Source organism: Pan paniscus, chromosome 3 (genome assembly GCF_029289425.2).
Source record: "Pan paniscus chromosome 3, NHGRI_mPanPan1-v2.0_pri, whole genome shotgun sequence".
In the NCBI taxonomy this organism is placed as follows: domain Eukaryota; kingdom Metazoa; phylum Chordata; class Mammalia; order Primates; family Hominidae; genus Pan; species Pan paniscus.
Window position 1 is genome coordinate 67294467 of NC_073252.2, and position 25601 is coordinate 67320067.

Here is a 25601-nt window from a genome sequence, read left to right on the forward strand (position 1 = left end):
TTTTGGTATGGAGTATAAAAACGTTACTATGATAAAACCATAATAATCAATTAGAATTAACTAACTTCTAATAATCATTATTTATTTAGCAATATTTAATGTGAGTGATATTTGCAACCATCAGACTTTGTTTTTAAGATAGTTTTATTTGATTGGTGTATACTCTCTAAATGTTGAATTCTCTATAATAAAGTTTAATCAGGTATATATCATATATACACATATGTTTCTTATAATTAGCTGTCATTTCTATAGAAAATCTAAGTAAATAAAAATGTTAAGCTAGAACTAAGATTGTATGACCTTGCTACCAATTAACCTAAGGAATTGTTAAAGGCTTTGTTATTTTTCTGTAGCACAGATTTTTACAAATTAAAGGAAAACTTAGACAAGATATGTATCTGTTGTCTTCATTATACTGGGTAAGTACTGACAGAACAATTAAAGCAGGGCTCTGCTTCTAGTAGGAAGATATAAACAAAGTATAATAATTCAGCCTGAAATCCAAGTAGTGAGCTACCGCTATTTATATTCCAGATTTTAGGTATTTTGCCAAGGGCAGACTGTTACTTTGGACAGAAAGAAGAGCCAAACATAAAGGAAAAAGGGAGAACTCAGGATGTAGAAAGAAAAAACTAAAGTATTTGACAGTATTGATACTACCTAAGATGAACATATTTGACACCATTTACATTCCCAAGGATGACGCAAGCACTGAGCTTTGCAAAGGATATTGAAGACAGTAGATACAAGAGGCCCTACTAGAAGGAACTATGCAGGAGTGCATCAAGAGTGAGAATAAGAGTCTAGTGCAAGCAATTGGCCATATCAATGGAGGACAGCAGGGAATGCTTGAAAGATACATAGCAAAAATATATATAATCTTCACTAAATCAGAATAAAAATTTGTCTTTCATTTATTAAGAACTGTTGGCTGGGTACAGTAGATCGTGCCTATAATCCCAACACTGTGGGAGGCCAAGGCAGGAGACTTGCTTGAGGCCGGGAGTTCAAGACCAGCTGGGGTAACACAGAGAGACCCCTGTCTGTACAAAAAAATAATTTTAAAAACTTTAGCTGGGAATGGTGGCATGCCTGTAGTACTACTAGTTACTTAGGAAGGGATGGCTTGAACCCAGGAGTCCAAGGTTGCATGGACTATGATAGCACCATTGCACCCCAGCCTAGACAACAGAAACAGACCCTGTCTCTAAAAACTGAATAAATAAAAATAAAATAAAATTAGAATTGTACATTGACTATCAGAGTAGAATGAATTGTGACTCTACTTACACTTTGTGGTTTTATTTTTATAATAATATATACTAATTTTTTGGTATTTCCCATAACAGAGTATGATCTATTCTCCCTAAATCTGTTTGTTATCTACAAGACAATATAATTTTTTAAACCCTACAAGTATATTATATATAAGCAATTGGGGAAAATTTATTACAAGTTTCAAAGTCAAGTGAGCCAAAAGAAATAAGTAGCACCACTTACAAAATCCTGTCAATGAAAGATTCTTTTCTGTTTGGATCCCTTACAGTGCCTATTTAAAGACTATGATTGATTTTGGTAAAAGAAACACCGTGCAAATAATAAATGAAAGTAGAAATGTGTATAGACACTGATAACAAAAATGTATAATTATACTCAATTCTAATCATTTCATTGGCTGCCCTTCAAAGTAATTGCATTTTTTTTCTTCTTCCTATGGAGTCTCTACAAATGGATCTTACCAGTGACACCACATTACTCACACACACACAAAATGTCTGTGAAAAAAAGTTTGAGGAATCTGCCTTCTTTGGTTATGAATTAGCTCTTTTCAAATAACTATTGACACCACCACCAATACAAACTGGCCAAATGAATTGTGTTATGTGATATAAAGCAAATAATTTACTTACAGCCTTACTTCACTGTCTTTTCTCTCATAAAACCTGATTTCTTGGTAATCAGCATTTCTGACACCTTCCTGAGAAGAAATAACATTGTATCAAGAAAAACACAAAATGCACACCTATATTTTAGTGGTCTCATTCAATGTTCTGTCCCCAAGTCACCCAAAAATGTATTTTCTGGTTGTAGAGAAGAAAATCAAGCCTAATACTCTACTCTGGTAATCAACTTCCTATATAAATTCTCACTTCAGTGAAGTTTCCAGTCAGGCAAAGGTAAGTTAAAATCTTTGAAACACTATTCTTCTCCTTTCCTGACAAAAAGACACATTAAAGCTGAGTTCAGCTCTCCTGCGGTTTTTGGAAAGAGATACATTCTATTTATATATAATTAAAAGGTTTTCTAAAATAGCAAACAATCATAGAAGTTTTCGCAGTTACTATTGTACTATTATGGTTATTATTCATTCTTTTAATTGAAATTGTTCAAAATTAAAAATAATTAGTAGATAAATTAAGAAAACATGGAAACGCAAGTTTGTAAATAGTTTAGGAAGAAATGATAGAAGATATCATGAATTGAATACATGTTTGAATTTGTTACCTATAAGGGTAGGGAAAATGGAGATAAAAAATTATAATGAAACTTGCAATGATATTTCAGAGGCACTGAAAGTTCCACAACAAAGGGGACACCAAACTGATTTGAAGTACTTTGAAGAAGAATTGATAAGTGCATCCTCCTGAAATAAGATGAACTTTATGAAGAGAAAAGGTAAAAGGGATGATCCATCAGGGAACAATGACTTATGCATGTAAACATGCCCAATATTGTGTTGGATTTGTAGAGAAAAATGAAATTTGAGGGGGACATTACAACAAAATTATCATTCATCATCCACTATTTAACACAGAAATAAACTCATGCTTAGAAACTAATGCTGTCTATGAAAGAAAGGAAACCAGTGCTCTGAGCAAAAAGCAACTTATTTCAATTAGAGGACTGAGAAACTGACTTTTAAGCCAAAATCTCATTGATGAGTATGAATTATCTGGGCAAAAGAACATTGAAAATTAGCCAGGCATGGTGGCAGGCACCTGCAATACCAGCTACTCAGGAGGCTGAGGCAGGAGAATTGCTTGAACATGGGAGGCAGAGGTTGCAGTGAGCCAAGATCACGCCACTGCACTCCAGGCTGGGCAACAGAGTAAGACTCCGTATCAAAGAAAAGAAAAAAGAATATTGAGCATGCAGTAGGCAGAGCTGAGTAATGGAGAGGTGTACTTCAATGAAAGAGACATAAAAGTATAAAGGACTGAAGGAATTTTCCAGGCACTGGATAGCAAACAGTGAGGGTAAGAAGGACTGGAGAGTAAGAATGACTAGAAAGGCATCATGAGGGCATGGTCAAATTTTAAAATTTAGTCCTGAGTGCAATGCAAAGCCTTGGAAAACATTTAATCAGAGAAATAACATCACTTGATTTATATTTTAGGATTATTTTGGTTGTTATGAGAACAGTGGATTAGTTGGGAGCAAGAGTGAAAGCAATTATTACAGAAGATAAGAAATTAGGATGATTAAGACAGAGCGTTGGGGTGGAAATTGAGATAACTTGTAAAATTAAAGATATTATTTTAAAGACAAAATTGGCAGAATTTGGTGTACAATCATATGTAAGGGTTACTCTGCTTCATTACTTGAGTAACTAACTAGAGGATGGTAGTGTCATTTATTGAAACAGTGAAGGCTAAAAGAGGAGTAGATTTGTTTGCAGAGATAAGGCAGAATAATTTTGATCATGGTAGAACTAAGATGCTTACGATATATTCAAGCAAAGAGAGATGAAAGGATAAAAGTCTGAAGGAAATTTTAGATGGGTAGTAGATTGTTGCTTATAGAGCCTGAAATGCAAAGATAGTATCAGGACTGGTGATACTGGTGATATACTTCTGGGAGATGTAAACATATAAAATTTCTAAAGGCATGGGACTGCCTGAGTTAGACAAAGTAAGTATATATGACATGAGGGAAAAAACAAACAAACAACAACAACAACAACGAACAAGCACTATACAAAGTTCTTAGGTTGTATAAAACAGAAATAGCCAGAAAAGAAGAAAACATATTAAAAAAAGGAAACTCAAAACCAAAGAATAAGATATCATGAATTGAATTAAAGAATTTTTTTTTTAACTCAAAGAGGCTGGTCAAATTTATCAAATAAATAAAATACTGATGAGAAATGTCAGACAAAGAAGGAAAAATGTGTATGGATTTGACAACATGGAGGTCACCAGTGACCCTAAGCAGAGCAGAGAACAAATGGAGTTGGGGCCAATAAAACTTGCTGTACTTTTCTGTGAGGAGAGAAAGCTGTCTGAATAAATCAATGTAGTATGCTTAAATTATAAAAATAAATGAATTATGTATTTTTATGTATGTAAAGTCAATATATTTAATTTCTTATTTAATATAACAATTAAAACTAGAATCCACATGGTTTACTTTTTTAAACTTTGATGCTTAGTATCATATTTTAAAAATACAATCTACTTTTTATTTTACATTTCTGTATTAGTCTGTTCTCACAGTTCCACATGGCTGGGGAGGCCTCACAATCATGGTGGAAGACAAAGGAAGAGCAAGAGGATGTCTTACACGCAGCAGGCAAGAGGGCATGTGCAGGGGAACTCCCCTTTATAAAACCTTCAGATCTCATGAAACTTACTCATTATCACAAGAACAGCACAGGAAAGACCTGCCCCCATGATTCAATTACCTCCCTCTGGCCCTGCCCTTGACAAGTAGGGATTATTACAATTCAAGGGAAATTTGGTTGAGGACACAGCCAAACTATATCATTGCTCCCCTGGCCCCTCCCAAATCTCATGTCCTCACATTTCAAAACACAGTCATGCCTTCCCAACAGTCCCCCAAATTCTTAACTCATTCCAGCATTCACTCAAAAGTCCAAGTCCAAAGTCTCATCTGAGACACAGCAAGTCCCTTCGCCTATGGGCCTGTAAAATCAAAAGCAAATTAGTTACCTTTTAGATACAATGGGGGTACAGCATCGGGTAAAAATTCCCATTCCACATGGGATAAGTTGGCCAAAACAAAGAAACTACAGGCCCCATGCCAAGTCCAAAATCCAGTGGGACAGTCAAGTCTTAAAGCTCCAAAATGATCTCCTTTGACTCCATGTCTCACATCCAGGTCATGCTGATTATTGATCATGACATAAGCAGTGGGTTCCCATGGTCTTGGGCAGCTCTGCCCCTGTGGCTTTACAGGGTACAGCCCCACTCCTGTCTGCTTTCATGAGCTGTCATTGAGCCTCTGCATCTTTTCCAGGCAAACAGTGCAAGCTGTCAGTGGATCTACCATTCTGGGGTCTGAAGGATGGTGGATCTCTTCTCACAGTTTCATTAGGCAATGCCCCAGTGGGGGCTCTGTGTGTGGAGGGGTCCTACCCCACATTTACCTTCTGCACTGCCATAACAGAGGCTTTCCATCAGGGCCCTGCCCCGAAGCAAACTTCTGCCTGATATTTAGGCTTTTTCATAAATCCTCTGAAATCTAGGCAGAGGTTTCCAAACCTCAGTTCTTGACTTCTGTGCACCTGCAGGCTCAACACCATGTGGAAGCTGCTAAGGCTTGAGGCTTGCACCCTCTGAAGCCACAGCCTGAGCTATACCTTAGCCCCTTTTAGCCATGCTGGAGCAGCTGGGACCCAAGGCACCAAGTCCTTAGGCTGCCCACAGCACAGGGGCCTTGGACCTGGTCCACAAAACCATTTTTCCTCCTAGGCCTCTGGGCCTGCGATGGGAGGGCTGCTGCAAAGGTCTCTGAGCTGCCCTGGAGACATTCTCCCCATTGTCTTGGTGACTAACATTAGGCTCTTTGTTACTTATGAAAATGTCTGCGACAGGCTTGAATTTCTCCCCAGGAAATGGGTTTTTCTTTTCTATTGCATTGTCAGGCTGCAAATTTTTCAAACTTTTATGCTCTGCTTCCTCTTGGACACTTTACCACTTAGAAATTTCTCCACCAGACACCCTAAATCATCTCTCTGTAGTTCAAAGTTCCACAGATCTCTGGTTTAAGGGCAAAATGCTGCCAGTCTCTTTGCATAGCAAGAGTGAGCTTTACTCCATTTCCCATCAAGCTCTTCATCTCCATCTGAGACCATCTCAGCCTGGACTTTATTGTCTATATCACTATCAGCATTTTGGTCAAAGCCATTCAACAAGTTTCTAGGAAATTCCAAACTTTCTCACATCTTCCTGTCTTCTGAGCCCTCCAAGCCTCCAGGAAGTTCCAAACTTTCCCACATTTTCCTGTCTTCTTCTGAGCCCTCCAAACTGTTCCAACCTCTGCCTGTTACCAGTTCCAAAGTCACTTCCACATTTTCAGGTGTCTTTACAGCAGCACCCCACTCTACTGGTACCAATTTACTACATTAGTTTGTTCTCACAGTTCTACATGGCTGGGGAGGCCTCAAAATCATGATGGAAGATAAGGAAAGAGCAAAATGATGTCTTACATGGTGGCAGGCAAGAGGGTGTGTGCAGGGGGACTCTCCCTTATAAAACCATCAGATCTCATGAGACTTATTCATTATCATGACAACAGCATGGGAAAGACCTGCCCTCATAATTCAATTACCTCCCTCTGGCCTTGCCCCTGACACGTGGGGATTACTACAACTCAAGGTGAGATTTGGGTGGGGACCCTATCAATTGCCATATAATTGTTCTTGAAAAATAAAATTATTTGTATTTCAGTAATATTAGAGGAAAAGAAAGAATGAAAGTCAATAAGTATTTGAGCTACAAGGATTTTATACATTTTGAATTCTTCTTATTTTACAGATAAGGAACTTCACCTACCAGAATAACAGCCTCTTATTAGGCCAGATTTTGCAAAAATAAAATAAAATTCTCTGTGGTATTCTAGTAAAAAATAAATTCTGTTAGTTTAATAAATATTAGTAATAATGCTACCAAGAAGTTAGACTTTTCATTTACAAACATAAAAAATGCCAACCATAACTGTTGTTGTTTTTAATGATAGTTAAAATAATGGTTAATAACTATTAAAATAACAGTTAATAACGGAGTTATCTGTCTCAGTCTAGTTGGGCAGCTATAACACACTACAATAGACAGGGGAATTTATACACAATAGAATTTTATTACTCACAGTTCTAGAGGCTGAGATGTCCAAGATAAAGGAACCACCAGATTCAGCGTCTGATGAGGGTTCACTCTCTGCTGCCAAGATGGGACCTCCTGGCTCTGTCCTCCCATGGCAGAATGGCAAGACAGGTTTCTGGGGCCTCTTTCACCTGGACATTATTCCCGTTTGTGAGGACTCCTCCCTCAGGACCTAATCACCTCCCAACGGATCCTTCTTTTAATACCATCACCTGGGGGTTAGGTTTTAACATGAATTGTGGGCAGACATGTACATTCAGCTCATAGGGAGAGGTGACAGCGTGCTGGCAGTCCTCACAGCCCTTGCTCGCTCTCAGCGCCTCCTCTGCCTGGGCTCCCACTTTGGCGGCACTTGAGGAGCCCTTCAGCCCACCGCTGCATCCTGGGAGCCCCTTTCTGGGCTGGCAAAGGCCGGAGCCGGCTCCCTCAGCTTGCAGGGAGGTGTGGAGGGAGAGGCGCGAGCGGGAACCGGCGCTGCGCGTGGCGCTTGCGAGCCAGCTGGAGTTCCGGGTGGGCGTGGGCTTGGCGGGCCCTGCACTCCGAGCAGCCGGCGGGCCCTGCCGGCCCCGGGCAATGAGGGACTTAGCACCCGGGCCAGCGGCTGCGGAGGGTGTACTGGGTCCCCCAGCAGCACCAGCCCACCGGCGCTGCGCTCGATTTCTTACCGGGCCTTAGCTGCCTTCCCGCGGGGCAGGGCTCAGGACCTGCAGCCCTCCATGCCTGAGCCTCCCACCCCCTCCATGGGCTCCTGTGCGCCCGAGCCTCCCCGAGGAGCACCACCCCCTGCTCCACGGCGCCCAGTCCCATCACCACCCAAGGGCTGAGGAGTTCGGGCGCACGGCGCGGGACTGGCAGGCAGCTCCACCCGCAGCCCTGGTGCGGGATCCACTGGGTGAAGCCAGCTGGGCTCCTGAGTCTGGTGGGGAGGTGGAGAACCTTTATGTCTAGCTCAGGGATTGTAAATACACCAATCAACACACTGTGTCTAGCTCAGGGTTTGTGAATGCACCAATCAACACTCTGTATCTAGCTACTCTGGTGGGGCCTTGGAGAAACTTTATGTCTAGCTCAGGGATTGTAAACACACCAATCGGCACTCTGTATCTAGCTCAAGGTTTGTAAAGACAACAATCAGCACCCTGTGTCTAGCTCAGGGATTGTAAAGGTACCAGTCAGCACCCTGTCAAAACAGACCACTGGGCTCTACCAATCAGCAGGACGTGGGTGGGGCTGATAAGAGAATAAAAGCAGGCTGCCCGAGCCAGCAGTGGCAACCCGCTTGGGTCCCCTTCCACGCTGTGGAATCTTTGTTCTTTCGCTCTTTGCAATAAATCTTTCTACTGCTCACTCTTTGGGTCCACACTGCTTTTATGAGCTGTAACACTCACCGCGAAGGTCTGCAGCTTCACTCCTGAAGCCAGCGAGACCACGAGCCCACCGGGAGGAACGAACAACTCCAGACGCACTGCCTTAAGAGCTGTAACACTCACCGGGAAAGTCTGCAGCTTCACTCCTGAGCCAGCGAGACCACTAACCCACCAGAAGGAAGAAACTCCGAACACATCCGAACATCAGAAGTAACAAACTCCAGACGCGCCAACTTAAGAGCTGTAACACTAACCGCGAGGGTCCGCGGCTTCATTCTTGAAGTCAGTGAGACCAAGAACCCACCAGTTCCGGACACAATAGCGCCATCTAAAGAATCCTTAGAATTCTGATTTCAAAGTTGGTCACCATGAAAAGCAATTATTTGTTTGCCTATTTGACTATAAAATTTAAAAAGTATATTTTTTTACATGTAAGATAAAGTTCACAATGAGCTCTAGTGACCTGGAATGTGCCAGTTTACTAGGAAGGAATACTCTCCTCATCTCTGGTTTTCATTCATTTACCACAGGAATGCTGGGGATGAAACCTGATGTCACTGTGTGTACTGAAGCTTTTCAGTAAATTGTCTTTCAGTTTTAATAAGATCTGGCTCTTTGTTTTATTTGTCTGTTCTCACTATTGTTAACCAGAATTTTGTCTGCATTTGAGTAATCTTTAGGTGGACTTTCAACTACTAAATGTGGTAATTTATAGAAAAGTACATGTCTGGTCTGCTGAAGCATGTATCATTGCTATGCATTACTTATCACTTAATTTAATGTAAAAGTACTCGTCAATAAAATTCTTATTTTCTAGCTTACACTTGGTAGTTATAAGAAAAAGAACAAGGAAATAAACCTATCAATATTAACAACAGAAGTAACACCGTTTCCATAAGAAGTTAATTCTTCATATATTTAGGAAGATTGTATTATTGAAACAGGAAAGGAGAAAGGAAGAGAGAAGGGATAAAAGAAATACCAGTGTGAAAAATATATATTTATCAGAAAATTCTTTTCAGTCTCCCTTCCTTGTTAACTCTTTTCATGTTAAAAAAAAATACTAAAATAATAATGAAATATATGTGAAGTACTCCTGATACTATGATTGGGAAACATGGGTTAAACATGGTTCCACACATGATCGAAAGATTGCCTTTGAGACCCTGAAGGTGAAGGATGAGAAGAGCTTTAAAGAAACTAAAGTCCAGATGAAAAAAATACAGAAACTACAGGATGGCATAACCATTTCAAAAGGTAAGATCATGATACACAGTCGTGAGAGTGAAGATGAAAACTGGTATGTCCGCAATGACAAGGAATTTGTCCTTGTACAACTGTGAAAACTTAAGCCCAGGCAGCATCCCATGACTTAGTCAAACTCACCCTGGAAAGTAACACTACTCTCAAGGCCCTGATAAAGATTGTTGAAAAGGGTGAAAAGATCCTTAAGATTTCTAAAATATGTAGGAAATTTGAATCCAAAAAAGAAAAAGGGCCTCATTGTTGTCAGTATTGACTCCTAAGGAGCAGGAGGAGATTGAGGAGAATAACCTAGAAGACCTGATGAGCTCGCTAAGCTGATGGTGGACTACATAGGGATGGAGAATTTCCAGAAATAGTATGACAAAGTGAAAATGGAGCAACTGAGCCTTCAACACAGACAAGCCCACTGTTAGAAAACAGTGGGAAGCTGTGGGAGATGCTGAAGGAGTACTTCAATGGCATCTCAGTGAGTGACGAAGTGCTGGGCCAAATCAACCCACTGTTCATAGTCATGCATGGACGCAGCTTACCCTAGCCCTTGACCACACCTATAGCACATCCAGGTAACAAACAACATCCAACCACTTACCATGTTGCTGAAGCAGCCCACGTGATCTCTCACACCCTGTGATCTAAGGAAAAAAAAATCTCTTTTCAAACCCCAGGGATTTTTTTGAGAGACCTAAGGACTTCACTATTAAAAACTTCCAATGGGGCAGGGGCAAAACTTGCTTGGTAGTTGGGTAACTTTGAGGAAGTGAACAATTTTTCTTAATTTGAATTTAATTTCCTCACATTGTGTGAGAAGAATAAACACCTCATAAACATAAAATATTATATTCATGTAAGGTATAGATTACCATTATTTTTTAAAATTCTCTACTGATTGGAAAGATAAGAACAAAACCTTTTAAAGGAAATTAATTAAAACTAAATTTGACTGACTTGAATACAGAATATTGTCATATTGATTCATGACTAGTCTAATGTTTGCTTACCAATCTAAATTTTTCAGGCAGATTGAGCAAAAATATTTTTGTTTCAGGCAATATTGATATGAAACTAGATTTAAAAAAACATTGTTATATATAAAAGTTGATACAATTATTTTTATCTATATTTATTTTCAAAATTATTTATGTCTCCAATTGTGGCTGTGCTGGGGCTGAGTAGATTCTAAAATGGCTCCAATGATTTCCACTTACTAGCATTATCTAGAATTCATGGCTTTGTGTAATCCTCTCCTCTTGATTATGACTTATTTCTAACTAATAGAATATGACAAAAGTGATAATTTATCATTTCCATGATTATGTTAATGTGTAAAAATCAAACTTTCCTAGATTTCTCAACGTTCAGGTAAATAGCTCTAGCTGCTATGACGTTCACATTTCATGAGAATTAGATCTATAGCCATTTGTCTAGTTAATTTTTCTAATTTACAAAAGTGATAGAACTTCTCTTATCTTCTTAGGGGGCTAAATGACTATAGCTAGGAGTAGATTTCTTGCCTGAGTTCCTGAGGTGCCGGGAAAGACTGCAAATCTATAATCCAAGGAATTTACATTTCAATTTGGAATGAGACCCAGGACCTTGGAGACTCCTCTAGGTTGTAGACTAGATACAAAGTTTATATGTGTCATAGAGAGATTTTATTTACAGAACAAAAGGCTAAAGAAAGGAGGACACCCCTTCCAGGAGTTGAAAGGAGACAGGAAGGGAAAGTACCTTCTTGCCCTTTATAACAGAAAACCATCATTTGTTCTTTTCCACTCATTATGGGGGTGGATTCGGAGTCAGGTTTTTCTTCCCTTAGAACAATTTGACTGGCTCTCAGCTTGTAACTCTAGGAATAAGAATTAGGACATAGGGTGCCAGCACTACCATTTACTGTGCAATACTTAATAAGAATTTTGTCACTGATTTAGAATGTTTAGAATGAAATCAGGAAAGATGATTATTAAAAACCCAACAGTTACATAAGATTGTAACTTGGCATTCATTATGGTTTTCCCTACTTGCACACTTTTGTCAGAGATGTTTGAACCAGAGCAACTCCATCTTCAATGGGGCCCGTGTAATATAAAGCTGAGACCTGCTGAGCTGCATTTCTAGTATGTTAGGCATTCTTAGTCACAGGATGAGATAGGTGATTGTTTCAAGATATAGACCCTACTGATAAAACAGATTGTGGTAAAAAAGCCGGCCAAAACCAAGATGGTGATGAAAGTGACCTCTGGTTGTCCCCATTGCTTATTATACACTAATTATAATATATTAGCATGCTAAAAGACACTTTTACCAGCACCATGACAGTTTACAAATGCCATGGCACCATCCCAAAGTTACCCTATATTGTCTAAAACAGAGAGGAACCCTCAGTTCCAGAAATTGCCCACCCCTTTCCCAGAAAACTCATGAATAATCCATCCCTTGTTTAGCATATAATCAAGAAATAACTATAAGTACACTCAGTAGAGCAGCCTATGCTGCTGCTCTGCCTATGGAGTAGCCATTCTTTCTTCATTTACTTTCCTAATAAATGTGATTTCACTTTACTCTAGAGATTTGCCCCAAATTCTTTCTTGCAGGAGGTCCAAGAACCCTCTCTTGGGGTCTGTATCTGGACCCCTTTCTGGTAACACTTTGATGAAGAATGCAGCCATATTGGAGAGTCCAGAAAGTAAAAGAAGGAAGTCCCCAGGCCAATGCCAGCTAGGAACTGAGAACAACAATTCAGCAGACTGCAAGAAATTGAATTTTGTCAAAACTACAGAGCTTGGAAGCAGACCTTAGACTCCAGTCTTGGACAACACCTTGACTGCAGCCTTGGGAAAGATCCTGGCAAGCCACTATAAGATCCATGACTCACAGACATGGTGAGGTAACAAACAGATGTTGTTTTAAACAGCCAAGTCTGTGATAATTTGTTACTAAGCAGTAGAAACCTAACACAATGACTTCAAAATCTGAAGTACAGATATGGAATAATTTCATTAGTGAAAGAATTCTTATATAGAGTATTATACAATGTGAATTTTGTACTTTATCAATTTTTTTAAATAAGGAAGCTATTGTTTCAGAGAATAATTTCCCACTAAAAAAAAGCTTCTATGAAATATAAGGTCTTCTAAGATCATATGTAAGTGCAAACTAATTTGAAAAGTAATGTTTCAGAGCCAAGATAATTTTAAAAATAATTTTAAAAACACTGACTGAAACACCTCATTTAAAAAAAAAAATCATTAATTTTCAACATGGTCCTAAATTTATTAAGGTCAGAAAATCTCTTCAAAAGTCATTTATTTTATGAATAACTTAAATACAAAATGCCTTCAATTAAACTAAAATAATCACAAATTTATGAAATAGCTAAAAAATTATTAGAAGGGTATCAATTGAAAAGAGATAAAATCTCAAGAGTAAATTTAGCATATCTGTCCAGTTTTTGATCATCAAGCAAGAACAGTCCACATATTGCTTAAAGGCATACGTGTATGCCCCAGGCATACACAATACATGCTATTTCACAGTTTGGAAGAAAAATAAAAACTGTCATTAGTAAGGCTGCCACTAGCAAAAGAAAAAGAAAAGAAAAATAAGCCTTTATAAAATATAAATTGCACTGTTTTTAAACTCCTTGTGTGAATTTCATCACATAGAATATGAAATCGCTGGAGAAAAGAAAATGTAGCAACCTAAAATTCTTGCCAAAGAAGTATGTGTGTCAATAAATACAAATTTACAAATATTTTATGCATTTTCTATCACAGATTACAGGTTATAGATTATATTTGAAGGGATTTTTTAATAGTGTAAATGTACTAATACTATTGAGCAAAAGGAAAATCAAGCATGAAAAGCAGATAAAAATATAGAGGATATTGAGAAATACGGTTTTAACTTTCTAAAATCTTATTACTTTTTATCCTCAGTTGATTATGAATAAATATTAATGTATTATATATGAACATGGAGCAGCACAATAGAAAATAGCAAATTATATAAAAATAGTTTGTGGCTTTTCAAATTGGCTACTTGTTTTATGCAATTATACACTGGATATAAACTACATAAAAGATTAAATATGCATATAATATATTAAAAATAAACCTATAGGATCCATTTCAAAATGGTGGTTAGAGAAGGAAAAATCTTATAATCTGTATATTTATTTACAGGAGAAAATAATAAAACAATTTTTGAGAAATACTAACCAAAGAAAACATGGTTTTCTGGGTGTTTAAAAAACGCATCTAATCTTTTTTTGTTTTTCATTTGTATTATTTCAAGACAGAAAGCAACTGAAAGTACATTCTTTTTCTTTTTTTTTTTTTTCCTTTTTTTTTTTTTTGAGACAGAGTCTCGCCCTGTAGCCCAGGCTGGAATGCCTTGGCGCAATCTCGGCTCACTGCAAGCTCCTCCTCCCGGGTTCACGCCATTCTCCTGCCTCAGCCTCCAGAGTAGGTGGGACTACAGGCGCCCGCCACAACGCCTGGCTAATTTTTTGTATTTTTAGTAGAGACGGGGTTTCACCGTGTTAGCCAGGATGGTCTCGATCTCCTGACCTCGTGATCCGCCTGTCTCGGACTCCCAGAGTGCTGGGATTACAGGCGTGAGCCACCGCGCCCGGCTGAAAGTATATTCTGCTGATCTTAATCAAACTTGCTTGAGATGGTACTCTTTTCCACTTTACACAAGCAATATCTTCTATATACTCATATCACACCTCCATGTAGAAAAACTAAGAAATACTTCCTGCTTACGTGCGGCCGTTTTAAGCAAGAAAGTGACATTAGCTAATTTTTGTTACTAACGGTAAGTTGCATATATGTGGAGAATGGATTTAACAGGTACAAAAAAGTAGTAGCAGGTCCTGTGTCAGGAGTTTACTAGTGAGGTTTAGGAGGAAAAATATATTGGTATTTATAAAAGACGAAGGAAAAGGAGAGAAAGAAAAGGATTCTAGATACATAATACAGCGGGGCATGGTAGGCACACCTGTAGTCCCAGCTACTCCTGAAGCTGAGGTGAAAATATCGCTTGAACCAAGGAGGTCCAGATTTCAGTGAGCCGTGATTGAGCCACTGCACTACAGTTTGGGGAACAGAGTGAGACCTTGTTTCAAAAAGAATAAAGTTATATTATATGGGTGATAAAACCAGCTGGACTTCTCATGTGGGAAGCAAAAGAAAAAGGAAAGATAAATTCAGGTTGACTCCTTGGCTTTTGAACTGAGCAAATAGGAAGACGATAGTGACATTTACTGAGATTGGAATAACTGATAAAGAAACTGGGCTTTGTTTCTTGGTTGGTGTGGAAGATTGTATTTTCCAGAATAACTATAGCAACACTTCTGATCCCACAACCATTTCCAGAATCTTGCAGCTCCACATCTAGAGGAACAGTCTATTTCTCCTCCTTTGAACCCAGCTGGATCACGGTGACTGCATTACGGTGACTGCATTAACAAATAGAATGCAATGTGCAATGGTCATAAAAGGCAGTCTTACTCAGGAGACTTACCCTTGGAAGCCAGCCATCAGGTTATATGGAAGTCAAAGCTACATGGAAGGCTGTGTAGGTGTTCAAACTGACAGCCCCAGTTAAAATTGCAGCTGAAAGCTAACAACCAAATGACAAGACCGTGAATGCCTTCAGGTGATTCCAGATTCTAGCCTTTGGAATGATCCTAGCTGACAGCAAATGCAGCAGAGACCATCTATCACTACCAAGCCATGCCTAAAGTGCATACATATGAGCAAAATATGCATCATCATTCTTTAAGACACCAAGTTTTGGTGTGATTTGAGTTGTGTGTTATTAAGCCATAGTAACTGGAACAGTGGATTAGTGTTTTTGTTACTATTGTATGTGTGTGTGTGCATGTGTTTTTGGAGAGAAGAGAGTTTATGCATCTAATCAAAAGTTCAGTTTTCAACATAGGCATGAGAGATACACAAGTTGGTATGTCAAATACGCAGTAGAATATATGAGTTCAAAGTTTAAAGGAAAACTTTAGAACAGAAACATAGGGATATTTGTACAGATTATAAATAAAATATGTAAAATGAGGTTTAGGAGGAAAAATAGTGTAGATAAGTTAGTTTCTAAAAAGCTAACAAAATATATAAAGTAACTGTGAAATCATCAAAATCAATGCTTTGGTCTTCAAATGACCAGGTCTCAGGGGTTAGGTATCAGCACTCAATATACTTCTGCATTGAGAATAAATAACAATAAGAACAATAGCATTCATTTATTTAGTTTACTATATGCCAAGTATAGTACGATAGAACTAAATTAAACATATATATGATCTATTTTTGTCATCAGATTAAACCCACGAAAGTTTTTTTTAAAAATTTCCCTCAGTTAAGAGATGTGTGATAATAAACAACCCATAGTCACATAATCAGTGACTGGTAAAATCTTAGTTTTGGCTGAATTCTGTGTGACTCCAGCTAAACTGTGTTTTTTTTCCCCCCCTTATAAATGTTTTAATCTATTCATATCTAGAATGAATTTCCTAAGGCCTGTTTAAGTATATGTTTCATTCCAGAATTTTCATACAATAAAACATAAAATGTCAAAAACAAAAAGGAAGTAGTTTTAGAGTATTTTATAGCATATTGCTTGCTCAGACTATCCAGAATTTTCATTTTCTCTCAATTGCTTCATCATTTTGAAACTTGAATCTTCTAATGGCTATTTTTTTTAAATTTTGAAATAATACCTTTAGCGAAGTTCAGAATGCATAGGTAGTTTTTTCATAATAAATAAAAACAATACTATCACTTCTATCTTGAAATTATATTGCATTTTTTCTCTACGGATTACAGTAAAAAATGTAACCTTACATGCTTTATACTTAAGAGTTTACCAGTGATAGAAATTATTTTAAAAATTTAGGGAAATGCAGTGCTCTGAAATTGGACAATTTATGGTTCAAAACAGAGATTACAAATTTGATATTCAAATACATCAAGTGCAGTCATCTCTAAAATGTTAATTTATAATAATGAGATTTTAAATGAAAAACACAAAAATTCACATTTTTTACATCATTTCAAATACTTCAATCTCCAACCACATTAAAAGTGAGACAGACGGGGAAAGTGGGACCAGGACCCCTCCCCATTTTTCTTACATGCTCCTGGTTGTGCCAGTCTCACAGACTTGTAGCCACAAACACTTCCTCTCATCGAATCAACCAATCAGACATGAAAGAAACAGAGCACTCTAAAGACAAACATCCTGGCCATCAACCATAGGGATTTTCCAAGAGACCCTTCGCAAGTACACAAGCAATGTAATATCATAGCTTGTCCTAACCTAACCTTTGCTTCATTTTAATAGTCAAAATCACATCCCTGGGTGGAAATTTAAGATGCTAATGAAACATGCAGTGCATGAAGAAGCATGACACAAGACTGTGAAGGTGCAACTAACAGATCACCCCAAACATGCAATGATGTCACCTGGAAAACATTCAAGAAAGCATAAAAACCAGACTAACTTGCTTTTGGGGAGCCGGCAGCATGTCCCTTCCTGCTGTCTCCCTTTCTGCTAGAGCTGAAAGCTTCAGCCTTGTCCAAGCCCATTTCACACTCTTTGAGGGTTGAGATTCCACCACCAGTAACAGTACACAACTCTGAAAATTCCGAGTACATCTGTCTCTCTTTCCGCTACTGATCCACTGGAATTGCCAAGGAATCAAGAAAAACCGTAACTGCTTTTAAAATGCAGAATATCTTTTTATCTCTTTCTCTTTAAACTCAACTTCATATTGTGATCAGTGGTGAGTTAAAGAATTTTTAGGCTTTACCCATGTGTAAACATAACACTTACTGTCATTTTGAGGACAATGAATTTATGCTCTTTTGGTTCAATTCTTTTTAGTATTTCACCCCTCCTTATAAGGAAATATCAAGGGTTAAGCTATAAAATCAGCTTCGCTGGAAAAGGATTCAAACTTCCTGAGTTTGACTTTAGAATTTAAGTCCAAGCCACACAACAATTTATATTGTTATAAGTTAAGGTCTCTGTGCCTGAAAAAATATTTGAATTTCCGGTTACAGTTTCATTTAGTTCTGCATTTTACTCTTCCAAATTTTGATTTGAGGACAGCAATGCAAATGGTGGTGAATATATTTAATTGTATTTTTCAAGAAAAGTATTTTTTGTAATTACTCTTTTATTCTAATATATTTTTTTCCTTCTACTGATCGTTTACTTATGCTTGTCATATATGTAGTCTTCCTTTATGTGAGATACTAAAGATAAGTAAAAAGAGTCATAGATGTAGTATTCTGGAAAAATGCTATAGTATTTCTCTTTTTCTATTTTATTATATTTTAGTTATTGGGAAGCAGAGCAATGGATGTTAAATGGTCTCAAAGAGAGGAGAAAAACACACAGAAACGTTTTTACTGTAGTGCTAGACTGTAGCAATACAACATCAAAATGAATATTGACAAACACATTTAAGAAACCTATCAATTTCTCCACTTGATGTCATACGATGTTACTGGTGGGTTTTTTTTTTCATTAAATTATCCAAATTCTGCTTCTTAGCCATAATAGCTTCTATGTTATAAAGAATTAGTGTAAATTTGCTTAACTAGCTATTAATATCATGTGTAAATATAAACAAAATATAGTCAATCCATTTGATTTTGTTGAAAATTTTGTTAATTAATTGATAAAGTCTAAAGATCTATTTAACATTTTTTAAAATTTCCACTGCTTATTTTTTATATTTGTCATAGTATATTCTGAGCCATTTAAATAATAATAATTATCCTTATGTTTGCAATAATCCTTTCAATGTTTTCATACTACATATTATTATCTTTCTCAATTTTTTTCTTATTTACACGCATACATAATTAGCTTGGAGACAAAAAAACTGATACATCGAAAGATCACAATATAAAGAAGCTGTAAAAAGAATAGCCCACAAAACCAATAAATAAGTTAAATTGTCTAATTCAAAAAATTAATTCCATAGAATTGGGTTCAAACAGACAAAGCTAAAATTATCTTAGGGAAGCTTTATAATCTCCAGCTGTTTTGAAATGTCTAAAACCAGCTATTTCTGAAAGAGAATGTGTGAATTTGATTCTTAAAACTTTAGCTTGACATTTTCGGATCCCAATAGGTACTAGGAGGAAGTCAACCAACAGATCCAATTAAGAGCAATAATGACATGTCTAATTCCCCACACACGTGACCCACATTGTGCTTTATTTCTGGCAATAATGTGACTTGTAGCAATACAACATGGTGTTAGAAATTATGGGTTTTGGAGATAGTTAAACTTGACCTTCAGAGTCATTTGTTCAACTTTCTAATTTCATGTCTTTAAGACAAATTATTTATCCTCAGCCATCTGCTCAGTCACTTACTCTTGGAACTTTGTATTGATTTGAAGTCATTTTCTCACATTCCTGACACCAGGTCAGGCAGCAAATCCTCTTCCTTCTTTGCTAGGAATACCTCTTGAATTCTTCCCTTCCTATCGATATTAATTTCTTCTGTCACTACACTAGTCAAGGCTCTCATCACCACAAATCTAGATTGCTGCAGTAGGTCCCCAAACAGTCTCTTTCTATGTGGTAGATTTAATCCTTGTTCCCAATTCTTCAGTCCCTCTCTGGATCACAATTATGCTGCCACACCCTTTGCCATGTGACATTGTAGTACCACCAGAATGAGCAAAGAATATTTTCACACTCCATTGATGCTTAGCTTGACCAATGAAAGGTGAAAGGAAGTGACAATAACTACTTCTCCACTGAGGCTTTAAGAGTCAGCAGGTGTTTTTTCTTGTGCTTGTGTCATTGCCATGAGAGAAAAAAAAAATGTCCCTTGTAAACCCTGGTCCCAGGTTGAGACACTGTAGGGCAGATCTGAACCCAACCTGCAGTCAATAGCAAGCCCAGAAGATTTGCAATCTGAAAACAAGCTGCCTCAGCTGACCTACAAAACTATGAAAGAGAAGCTATAAATGTGTATTGTTTTGAGCCACTGATATTTTGAGGCTCTTTGTTATATAACAAAAACTGACTAATAGTCCTCCTTTAGGCTTTCTTTCCTCTGATAGAATGCACCCCTGCCAGTTTTAACCTCTTGTAATACTACTTGAACTCTCCCTTTAACTGCTCAAATGTTTTATTGTTCCCAATCACCTAATGAAAAATCCAAACGTTTTAACCTGATCGTTCACAACCGAGCTACAGACTTATGTTCAAATACACCTAAAATTGAACCTATTCATTTTAGCATAAAGATGAATTTATTGTTCCAAAAGCATTTGTCATCAATTTTGTAGTCTACCCTACAGTTCATTACTAACCTCCTGTCTTAAAGCTCCTTCCCCATCCTTTCCTTTGAGTAATAAATATTTTAAAGTTTAAAAAATATTTATAAACATTGCTTCAGAACATCAAAGATATTTTGTAACTTTGTAGTAGAATTAGGCTGTTGATGTCTGTATAAGAACTAAGATGTTAGTCACTGCCTCTAACTCCTGAAATCTTGTAAGCTGCAAATGCCGAGTGACCTTTTAAGACAGTTTAAGTAACTTCCACACACATTCCATGTTTAGACTGCTCCAGGTAGATGCCATTCCTTTAACTGAGTTCACCAAGTTACCTAAAATGTTTAAAATGCTACAACATGGCTGTATATCTGAAGTGAAAACAGAAATAACACAGAATATAAAGACTGTATATTTAATCTTAGTCCAGAAAATAATTTAGCATGACATTTTCTGTTTCAACTTATAAATCTAAATATTTTTGTTTTTGTTGTTTCTTAGTGTTTGGATCCATTCTTGAGACTCTCAGATCACCCAGCACTTACTGCAAATCTTAAACGTTTTCTTCCAAATCTCAAAGACCTACCCAACTGCCCCAGTCATGAATATGCTCTGCTATAAGATTTCTCCCCCTTAGTAGAATGATTCCTTTCATAGTCCACCTTTTATACAAATTTGCTGTTTATATATCCAAGTCTTCCAGCTAGACATTAACCTTTGAGAAGTCAACCTAGACCTTTGTAACTTGAAAACGTAATTGAAATCCTAAGCATTGTTGGCAGAAGAATAGAAGAGAAAGAGCACAGTACTTGCACTCATGAAGACCTGAGGGCAAAATGTGACTCTACCAATCACCAGCTACGATAGTGCTATTTATTTAATTCTTCACATTCTAGATTAATCTCATTTAAAAGAGTGGGAAATGGGGACAGTGTCTGTGCAGGTATTAATAACCTACGAATTTTGGGAGCGAGTATTTGCTTTAGCAACTAACACTACTTCACTTACCTCGAACTTTAAAATGTATGAAGGTTTTCACATGCTAGGTCTGGTTTATTCTGAAAGCCCCCATGTCTACCAGGTTGCTCCAATTTATGATTCAGATCTATTATGTTTATTAATTTTCGAACTGTTTTTCACTGCTTTTCAATGGGGGATTTTAGTTCCCCTTGACTATCTCTAGCAAGCCCAATGAAAAATCAAAGAACTCAGATCCAACTGGACTGTCCCTAGAAATGTAGAACAGATAACCTAGCATCACAGCACAGAGCTATGTTATGTATCTTCCAGACTTAGAGAGTGAAATATATTCTAAATTGGAAGAAAGATTGAAAGGGAAATGAGCACACCATTTTTGTTTGATTTTAATTTAGATGTTCTTTCCTAGTGCAGATTAGAATTGACAAAAGTTATATTTTATCTAACTAGGTAACAGCCTGTAAGTCCAATTTAAAGAGGGTTCCTTTAAGAATGCTCTGTCAAATTCAAAACTCTGAAATTCGTAGCGTGATGCCACAGTGGAGGTTCGATAGCTCAGACTGCCTGCTAGGCACTCAGTAAATATATGACAACAGTTGATTAAACTACAGATGCAGTTAAATGATTAAGCACCATATACCTCCTATGCCATATCTGTAATAAACAGCTGTTTGGTTACTTTCTCAAAAATCACCAATTTTAGCATCAATATGATGGCCATAGAATATATGTCATTTTTTGGAAACTTGATGTTAGGTTTTTAGGTTAAAAATGAAGTCTGACTAGCAGTCTCTGATCCAACTTTTTAACTTTCCCCTAGATGCCTGTAAGTGGAAAGGAGAAAATAATTTTACTTAATGATGTCAAAACCAAATCACTAAGCTTACTGCCAAAATTAAAGAGGAACTTAAAGTAATCGAAGCCATGGAGCTTCACTGGCAAATTCAATTAATTAAACCACATTTGTGGCTCTATCAAGTGAAACAAAACAAACTTGCTGTTTCTCAGAAGTAGGTAGGCAGGAAGTGGCTCCAGTCCACAGTTAATTTCTTGATCAGAAGGCAGCAGAACTGTAATCATCCGTGTAGATGTATTTTGGTGTTGGCCGGAACAACTCACAACCATTTCCTAACTATTAGCAGAATCTTTCTTTCTATACTTATTTGGAAGCTTTCATTCTCAGTCAACACTCTAAATTATAGAACACAGTGCCTCCTGGGCAGCATAGTTCCCCAAAAGTAAAGAACTAGAGAAGAAGATAAAAGGAAAAAAAAGAAAAGAAACAAAAGGAAACAAAAGGCTATTTATTTGGGAGATTTTCATTTTCCATGTAGTCAGTTGATTTAAATAAACTAATCTGAAAACATCAGGAAAGACATAGCCTCTGTCAATTAACGCCAAATGAAATTTTTGCATGTTATATAAGCTAGAAATTGTCCTAGTATTTGTGTAATACAGCTTGCCTTCTAGTGGTAGCAATACAATGACGAATTTACCAAAATCGTAAAGAACAGTAAGAAAACTATGGGTCACATGCATGTTTCCTGAGTGCAAATGTGAATTCTAAATAAAAATAGTTTCAAAATAAACAAATTTGGGGATATCGAAAAAAAAAGTCTACAGCATAAAGTAAAAAGAACATCATCTAGAAACTCAAAAGAAAAGTTTTTGTATCAGGAAGAAATGTTATAGTGTAACCTTAACAAATGTTAGAAAACTTTTAAAAGTGTCCTCAATATGTTATAAGGAGATATGACTGCTATGAAATAGAAGTAAGAAGCAGGAAGAATTATACACAAAGGCAAGCCAACATATGAGATTCAAAGACAATACTCTGGACTTAGAAGATAGCAGTTTGTCTTGAGGAAGGATGAAAGCCAAATCTTGAAATGCCCATGAAGCAGTAAGAAAATTATTGACAAGAAATCATCATCAAAGATCTGAAGTAGAAAACACAGAAGAAATGAAGAAGAAGAAAGATTTTGAAAGAAAATATGAGAAATCTGAAAGACAGAGAATGGAAATCTGATATAAAAACTAAGTGTTTATAAGGAATGAGCCAAAAATACTGAATGGAAGAAAAATTCAAGAGGATATAATTAGAAAGGGTTCTACCAACACTTAAGATATTAAATGTGAAACAGAACGTCACTCCAAACCTAACTATGAGAAAAGTCTGGATAACCTGTAATCCTTTTTTTTAGCTCATCAGGGAACTGAGATTGCAAGATAATAAGGAAAACCTAATTCCAAAGGGTGACAAACCCTTCCACGGGCTAAAGTGACCATAAAGAATACATGAGAGCCCCACATACAAAGAGTTTGTTTCCATTCTGCAGCCCTTTTCTAGAGGCCTCTATCATGAGAGGGCAAGAAAACCGAGTGAGCTCCCTTCGTGGCACTGGCTTACAGGGCCTGCCAAGGTTTGAGAATGGAATGGTCATACCTAGAGAAGGACATCAATGGCTCAGGCTGCCCATAAATGCAAGGTGGTGATAAGCTGCTCCCCAGGAACAGGGTAGAAACCTGCCGGACCCCTTTCTGAAACAAAACAAAAGCAAGCTGCTTTTAGAGGTGGGGGGGAAATTATCCACTCTTTTCAGGAACCTAATCATACTTTGACAGGAAAAGTTGACTATAGCAGTGGTAGGGGGAAGGAAATCCTCCCTTTCCCAGGTCCAAGGCAAAGACTGGCTTCCACTGATGTGAGTGGTAGAAGCTAACGCTATCTGCTGATTGAAGTAAGAGTGAATATCCTTTCACCCTAGGATCCAGACAAAGGTTGAATGCCTCTGAGAGAGATAGAAAAACCTGTCACTTCTCCCCAGTTCCACCCTGAAATAACAGGTCAAAGCCATCTCCTACTGGACATGCAGAAAATCTGCTTGTGCCCCAGAACCCTACATGGATAAAACAAAAAAGCTGTTGCGACTGGAGCAAAGGCAGGAAATTCACTCACAGCCAAGATTTTTCTGTGACACAAGGGAGAGTTTGGATACCATGGGTGGAAGAGTGAGAAACACAGCTGCTATATAAACCCTGCATTATATATAAGAGAGAGTTTGTCTGCCATGAGGGAAGGAGCAATAATTCAGAGATGCCTCACTCCTGAGTGTCAGTCACACAAGACCTGCCTAAGACTGTGGCAGGAGCAGCAGAAAAGAGAAACACACCTGCCCCTTAAACAAGCCTTGCATCAAATAATAAGCAACAGCAATCTACCTCTTCTGAAGAGCCAGGAGCACACAGAGAGAACTCTGTGTACACAGGTGTGTAGGACTTGCTGAAAGCCAAGGTTGGAGCACAGAGTAAAACCGCCTCTCACTCCCATATCCACTGTCTCTCACTCCCATATCCACTGTTATGGTTTAAATTATATCCCACCAAAACTCAAACGTTGAATCCCTACCCTACCTATCTCAGAAAGTGACGTAATTGGAAAATAGGGTTGTTACAGACATATTTAGTTAAGATAAGGTGACATCATACTTTAGCAAGAGTTCCTAATCTTGCTAATAACCTTATGAAATAGAAATAAATATAAATAACTAATAACCTTATGAAAAGGGGAAATTTGAAGATAGACACCTACAAGGACAGACCACCATGTAAAGTCTGGAATTATGTTACCATAAGCCAAGGAACTATCAGAAGCTAAGAAAGAGAAGTGGAACAAGTCCTTTCCAGTGCTTTCAGAGGGAACATGGCAGGCTTCTAGCCTCCAGAACTATAGACAGTAAAATTCTGTTATATGAGTCATTCAGTTTGTGGTATTATTTTACATCAGTCCTAGAAAATTAATACACCCACACTAAGCACAAGGTAGCAGTGGCCCACTACTAGAGGAATTTGAATTTCTTAATACGCTAAGGGTAGGTATACCAAGAACAAAACCCCAACCCAGCTCCAGCTCAACTGCTGACTAGTTTAACACAACTAACAACAGTAATATCCTGAGAAGAAGAGGCGTACCCCCTGCCAGTCATAAATATTTTTACCTCACATTCTACTTTTATTTTACACATATCATCCAGTTTTCAATTAACTATTATGAGACATATAAAATGGAACAAATAGTATCAATTTTTAAGAAATAAAACCATCTACAAAACCAGATGAGAGATACCCCAGGTGTTCAAACTATGAAACAAGGACTTTAAGATAACTGTGATTAACATTCAAATAATCTAATGAAAAAAAGTGGAAAAATCCCTTAACAGGTGGGGAATTTCAGCAAAGAAATAGCAAGTATTAAAAAATAAGTCAGATCAGGCATGGTGAGTAATCTGCCTCATGCCTGTAACCGCAGCACTTCGGGAGGCTGAAGTGAGAGGGTCACTTGAACCCAGGAGTTCAAGACCAGCTTGGGCAATATAGCAAAATCTTTCCTCTACAAATCATAAAAAATAAAATAATTCAAATGGAAATGTTAGAAAAAAATCAGAGATGATAAATATATTAACAGGTTTATTATAAAGCTTGGCATAGCAGTGGAAAGAATTAGTGAAATTGAGTTAGATTAATAGAAATTATTCAAAC

The 25601-nt window shown here is 37.5% G+C and overlaps 1 pseudogene; it reads left to right on the plus strand.

Moving 5' to 3' along the window:
- Positions 1 to 9633: 9633 nt before the first annotated feature.
- LOC100988195 (dynein regulatory complex subunit 2-like) lies at positions 9634 to 10391 on the plus strand (annotated as a pseudogene).
- Positions 10392 to 25601: the final 15210 nt, after the last annotated feature.